Below are 5,389 nucleotides of genomic sequence, written 5' to 3'. Positions count from 1 at the left end.
CACAGCCCTCAACATAATAACGTCACGTGTTTTCCAACCCAGCCATCAGCCCCCCTCACTTGAAACAGCTTCCAGCACGCCTGGTACAGTCAATGATTACCTACTGCCTTCACTGTTGTAATGCACTCCTGACTGGTCTTCCACCCTGAATGATAAAACCATTACAAATTATCTAGAACGAGGACCGGCGCCTAGTCTTCAATCAGCTCAAAAAGTCTCATGTCACCCCTCTGTTTATTGAACTTCACTGGTTACCCCTTGCTGTCCACATCAAATTCAAGTTCTTGATGCTAGCCTACAACCGGGCACACCTCTTTATCTACTTGAACGCCCTTGCAAAGGCTCATGTCACAACTCGGTGACTCCGGTCATCAATGGATTGTTGTTTAGTCGTGCCTACGGTTAACACAATCCAGACTGTTTTCATGTCTTGTTCCAAGATGGTGGAATGACCTAACAAAGTGCTACAAGAACAGCAGCGTCCCTGTCTATATTCAGGAAACTCCTAGAGATCCACTTCTTCAAAGACCATCTCCTATCCTAACTCTTGACCATAGCTATGTACCCTTCTACTACTCTTTCTGCACTTCCCCCTATCGCTTTACTGTCACCACTGATTCTGACTAGAGATTTTCCTCTAGAGAACTTATTGTCAAATTGATAACTGCAACATTGTGCCTACTTTGTAAGTCACTTTGAATGAAGGCGTCTGCTAAATACATAAACGACAAAGGATAAACAATAATTGGCTCACTCTTTTAAAGTTCAGTCATTTAAAGAGATGCCACTGCTGACTGTGTTACAAAAACTATTATATCAGGACAAAGATGCTTTACAAGCCAGTTTAAATGCTTAACCATGTTTAACCATGATTTGTGCCATTGCACTCAGAGGCCTCTAAGGTCTGACTGATAGAGCTCTGAATTTAGAGCTAGTTTTTTTTTTTTTTCCACCTGTGGATTTCTGGACCTTATGACATGTAGAAGATGGGTCATTGTGTGTTATGAACTGATCATCCAGCCATAGCAGTTGAAAATGGAGTTGGCAAAAAAGGTCAAGATATCAAGGAAACCAATGGGACATCCCAAGATTTTTTTTTCTGCAAACTGTAGACCATTCATGTGGCGTGTCAAAGTTCAACTACCATCTGCCTGTTTGTGCCGTGTGGAGGCAGCGAAGGGGGTGAAAGTTGATTCGCCACTGACATCCTCACAGAAGGGTGTGTACAAGGCCAGACAGCATGATGAAAACAAACTGGATACAAACACTAGTGCTGTTGTTACTCAGCTGATAACGCTAAACCAGAGTGGTATTTAAAGCATGACTAGCATAACAGAGGTGATATACAGCACAACAGCTATGCAAAACTGCACTGGTGTTTTGCTGACTCCCTCATTTATTCGCCAGCTGTCATCTGCGACCACGAGGGAACTCTGGCATTATAAAAACTTTAGTTTTTTATGTAGAGGACATGTAATTAGGATCCATTTTACAGCCTAAAGAGTTGGGCACCTTGCAGTCGTTATGTTGATCATGAACTCCTTTTTATCCTAAAGAACTTAAGATTTAAATGTTTGACCATCTGTCTGATGCTGGTAAAGGGGTTGTAAAATCATACAAGCTCACATAGAGGAGTTAACAAAAAGTAATTGATTCATAAAGCATTTTTAAAAGCTGTGGAATCATGAGTTAATTTGTTTTGTCTCTTATTTTACACAAGGCTTTTGCATTATTTTGAATATATGAAACTGTGACATTTGTGATTCACTCTGCCATTTTGTTTGCATCCTAAATATTTAATTGAAATTCGACTTATTTTATTGCTGTTAGAGTTCATACCCTAATAGATCCACGTTCTGTGTATTAAGCCAGCATAGAAAGGCCTTCGTTACATAATTAACAAAATAGTTGCTTTGCTTTTATATATCATGCGTATATGAACAGAAAGAAAATAATCTGCTGTGGAGGAGGAAACAGATTGGAGACCAGGGGAAAATCAGACAGAATAATGGATGTATAGGGCTGGTGAATTACCACTTACTGATATAAGGAGGCTGTCATTAATGTACACAAATGTGCACATCCATGAATGTTCCCACAGACACACACCTGTGCCTCTTCATTCTTTGATCCTTTCATCATCTCCTCCACTCTCCACCCTGTAGCCTGACATTTCTCCATCTAACCGAGCAACTCAAGTGCCCTCGCCATTTGAAACATCAGGATACATTTCAGTCATGATACTCTGAGTGACTCACAAATTCAGCGCATTGCTGCCACAGTGTCCTCAGAGATTCATAGGAGAAACTGAGAAAGAGAGAAACCCATTAAGTCTGCCATGCCACTTGAGTTCTCCAATACAGCATTTCTCTTAAACTTTCCAAGTGGCTAAATGCTCCCAGTAGAGGTCCAGCCACAAGCGCTCCTCCCAGGCTTGAGCTCCTCATGGGAGGTAAAAGTTGGGTCATGGTGTCAAACCATCCTTTTACATGATCATCCAGGCGTAGCACTGGAAAATGGAGTCAGAGAAAATAGTCAAATAGCAAAGACAAATGTTATGGTTGCAAACCTTAGCCATCACCAAATGGCACACGGATTCCATGTGGTGGAAATAAAATTACACATGACTTTCCTGACTGATGAATATGAAGACCCAACAACAAAACAGACAATTTAGGAAAAATAAATATAAACAATATCCAAAGAACAGCAGCATTTCTATGGTTTTTTTTAGAGATCATACTGAACTGTACATGCCTTGGGGATTCTTTTCTACAGTGGAAAAGGTAAATCTGGTCAGGGTTGCTACAGTATATAGATGTCTGAGGCTGAATACAGAGCAGTTTGCAGAGGCTCAAAAAATACTTTAGAACAGGGCAGACTTCTCACTGGTGAAGAGCCACAAAATTGTAGAAATAGCTAAAAAAAATATGAGTCAGATTTTTTAGTTAAAGTTCAGATCTAAATATGGAATCAATAGCAGTACTTGATATTTGATTTTCAAATCGGCACCTTTAGGGGCCCAATAATGATGTGCTCTAACACCCGCACTGAAATGTGTCGTTACTGATATATGCTACTTAAATAGACTTGCTTGCCAATGCTTTCCAGTCAATCTGACTTATCTAGAGGTATATTGCAGTTACTGGGATTATGAATTAAAAAATAAGATGGCTTCATTTTTTGCTTTTTTTATTCAAAAGTAGGGCTGGAAAATTAATTGCAATTCTAAAAATGCAATTTCTAAATTAGAGAGGCGCTTGATTTTAAGCCTTGCTATATTGTGGGACAGTAAGACAGAGCCAAACATGTATGTGCTTATGTTAGTGCAGAAGGTAATTATAAAAAAATCTGTTTTTCTATCACTAATTTTCCAAGCTGCTGTCGTATCAAAACAGAGCGGAGTAAAAGCAATACATTTTTATGTTTCTTCTAACTGTGCTCTGAAATGTGGAGCATTCTGTGCTTTTAGGAAAAAACAGCGGTAGATAGTGAGCCAAAGTTGATATGCCATAAGGTTATCACAGCTCGAGACCAAGATTCTGTTTTCTCTTAGTGGTTTAACACCAATATGGTATTTTAAAGGCATAATAAAGGTGACATATAGCGTAACAGCTTTGAGAAAACAGTGATGTCTCACTGAGTGATGCGTTTTTGTTGCTTGTGGATATTCTGCTTTATGATCATCTATTAAAATTTTACTTTATAAACCATTTCTGACATACCTAAAGGCTTGTAATGAGGCAGTCATTTATACCCTAATGAGTTAGGCTTATGTTTTATGTCTTTCGAGTCACTGGATTTGTTGAATTATTAATACATTTCTCAGTGGAGAGAATCTGACAAGGAGCTTAAAGGTTAGATTTTTGTGCAACAAAAAGACGTCAAGAAAAGTCTGTTTGTGGATTGGTGTGCAGACAGTCATACAGGGGCAGTGTTTTCTGTGAAAAGAAATGGAAAGAGTGACACGTCCACGTTTATGTGCCTGCACACTCTGCCACTATTAACACTGAGTTGCATCATCAAAGACAAACCCACTTCCACTCCCAGGATACTTTGTGCTGCAATTCCCCCCTCACAAACACATGCTCACATACAGTACTCCACCGACACACATGCTCGACGTTTGGATGTGTGTTGCTCTTTTAGTTCTTCCTTTGTTTTTATTTATTTATTTATTTCTGTTACTTTCAAGTAACAGAAAAAAACATTTCTTTAAAGGAGCAGAGCTTCAATCAGGAAACCTCCTCAGTGTTTTCTGACCTAATTCAACAAAAATTGAAATATTATCAGTTAGATATTATCAGTCTGAAATGGCTGTATCTGTTTTCTTAGCTACAAGAGCCCCCTCCCCTCATTTATTCTTAAAGCCAGCTAACCTTTAAAGGCCTTATTTGCGTCCCCTGAAGTATTTATATTTACAAGCAGGCTCTCTGCTATTACTTATGAATGCTGTTTCCATCTGGCTCAATAATTTACAATGCATCCTAACCAGAGGGGGTGAAGTAAGTATGGCTCTGAGAGCTGTGCTCCTCTCAGAGTGTGTATTTCTCTGTAATTGTGCAGCAGAAAGGAAAGAAAACTCAGCAGACCTAGTAATTATTTTACTTTTTGACAAAATAAGTTTAAATAAGCTGACGTTTATTGTGCAGTATTGTGCGGTTGCAGAAGAGCTCCCTCCAGGAAGTCTGCTTCTGAATCCTATTATCACTCTTTTCCTGTTTGCTTTATCCTTTTCCTAAATTTAGGTTAATCTATGAGATTTATTGTTAAGAAATATCTATCTATATATTTTTTAACAAACTTGCTGTCTTTTATTAAGGATTGTTCTCCACAAATTACCACTAAAAACAAGTAATCAGTGTTCTTCCCCTTTTTGGTGCATTGCATATAAAATCCAACCACAAACTTGAACCTTTTAGGGATTCTATGACAGTTTTTCATGGTTTAAGCAGGTCTTTCATCACTAATTCTGCATTCAAATTTAACTTTAAGATGTCATACTTTAGTTGAAGTTTCTAAAAAGTGCTGGATGATAATATTAACTACCATTGACAACAGGATCTATTGTAGATTTAGGAAAAAAAAAAATGAATTGGAAAAACATTGAAGTTATACTTGTTTTTTTTTATTAAAGATTTTGTCATTTGAGCAAAAAATGTTGTCAACCCATATTCCTGTTTTTATTTACAGAACGTATTGGATTTGATCAACAGTTAATAGAATATAAAAATACAGTTCTTTGCAAAAGTATTCACTTTATGTCTGTTTTATTGGGAGCAACATTAAAGCTACTACACTAGGTGAGGTGAAAAAACAATAATACAGATCACCCTGGGCACGTCATCCCCAGCATGATGCACGGTGGTGGCAGTAGTTTACCAAGGGG

General features: G+C 38.2%; 1 protein-coding gene across 5 annotated transcripts in view; it reads left to right on the top strand.

Moving 5' to 3' along the window:
- Positions 1 to 5,389, top strand: part of mid2 (midline 2) — a 208,221-nt gene that overhangs the window by 181,283 nt on the left and 21,549 nt on the right. The window lies entirely within an intron of this gene.

Source organism: Cyprinodon variegatus, unplaced genomic scaffold (assembly GCF_000732505.1).
Source record: "Cyprinodon variegatus isolate N-32 unplaced genomic scaffold, C_variegatus-1.0 Scaffold319, whole genome shotgun sequence".
Taxonomy (NCBI): Eukaryota; Metazoa; Chordata; class Actinopteri; order Cyprinodontiformes; family Cyprinodontidae; genus Cyprinodon; species Cyprinodon variegatus.
This window is presented reverse-complemented; position numbering and strand designations above follow the sequence as displayed.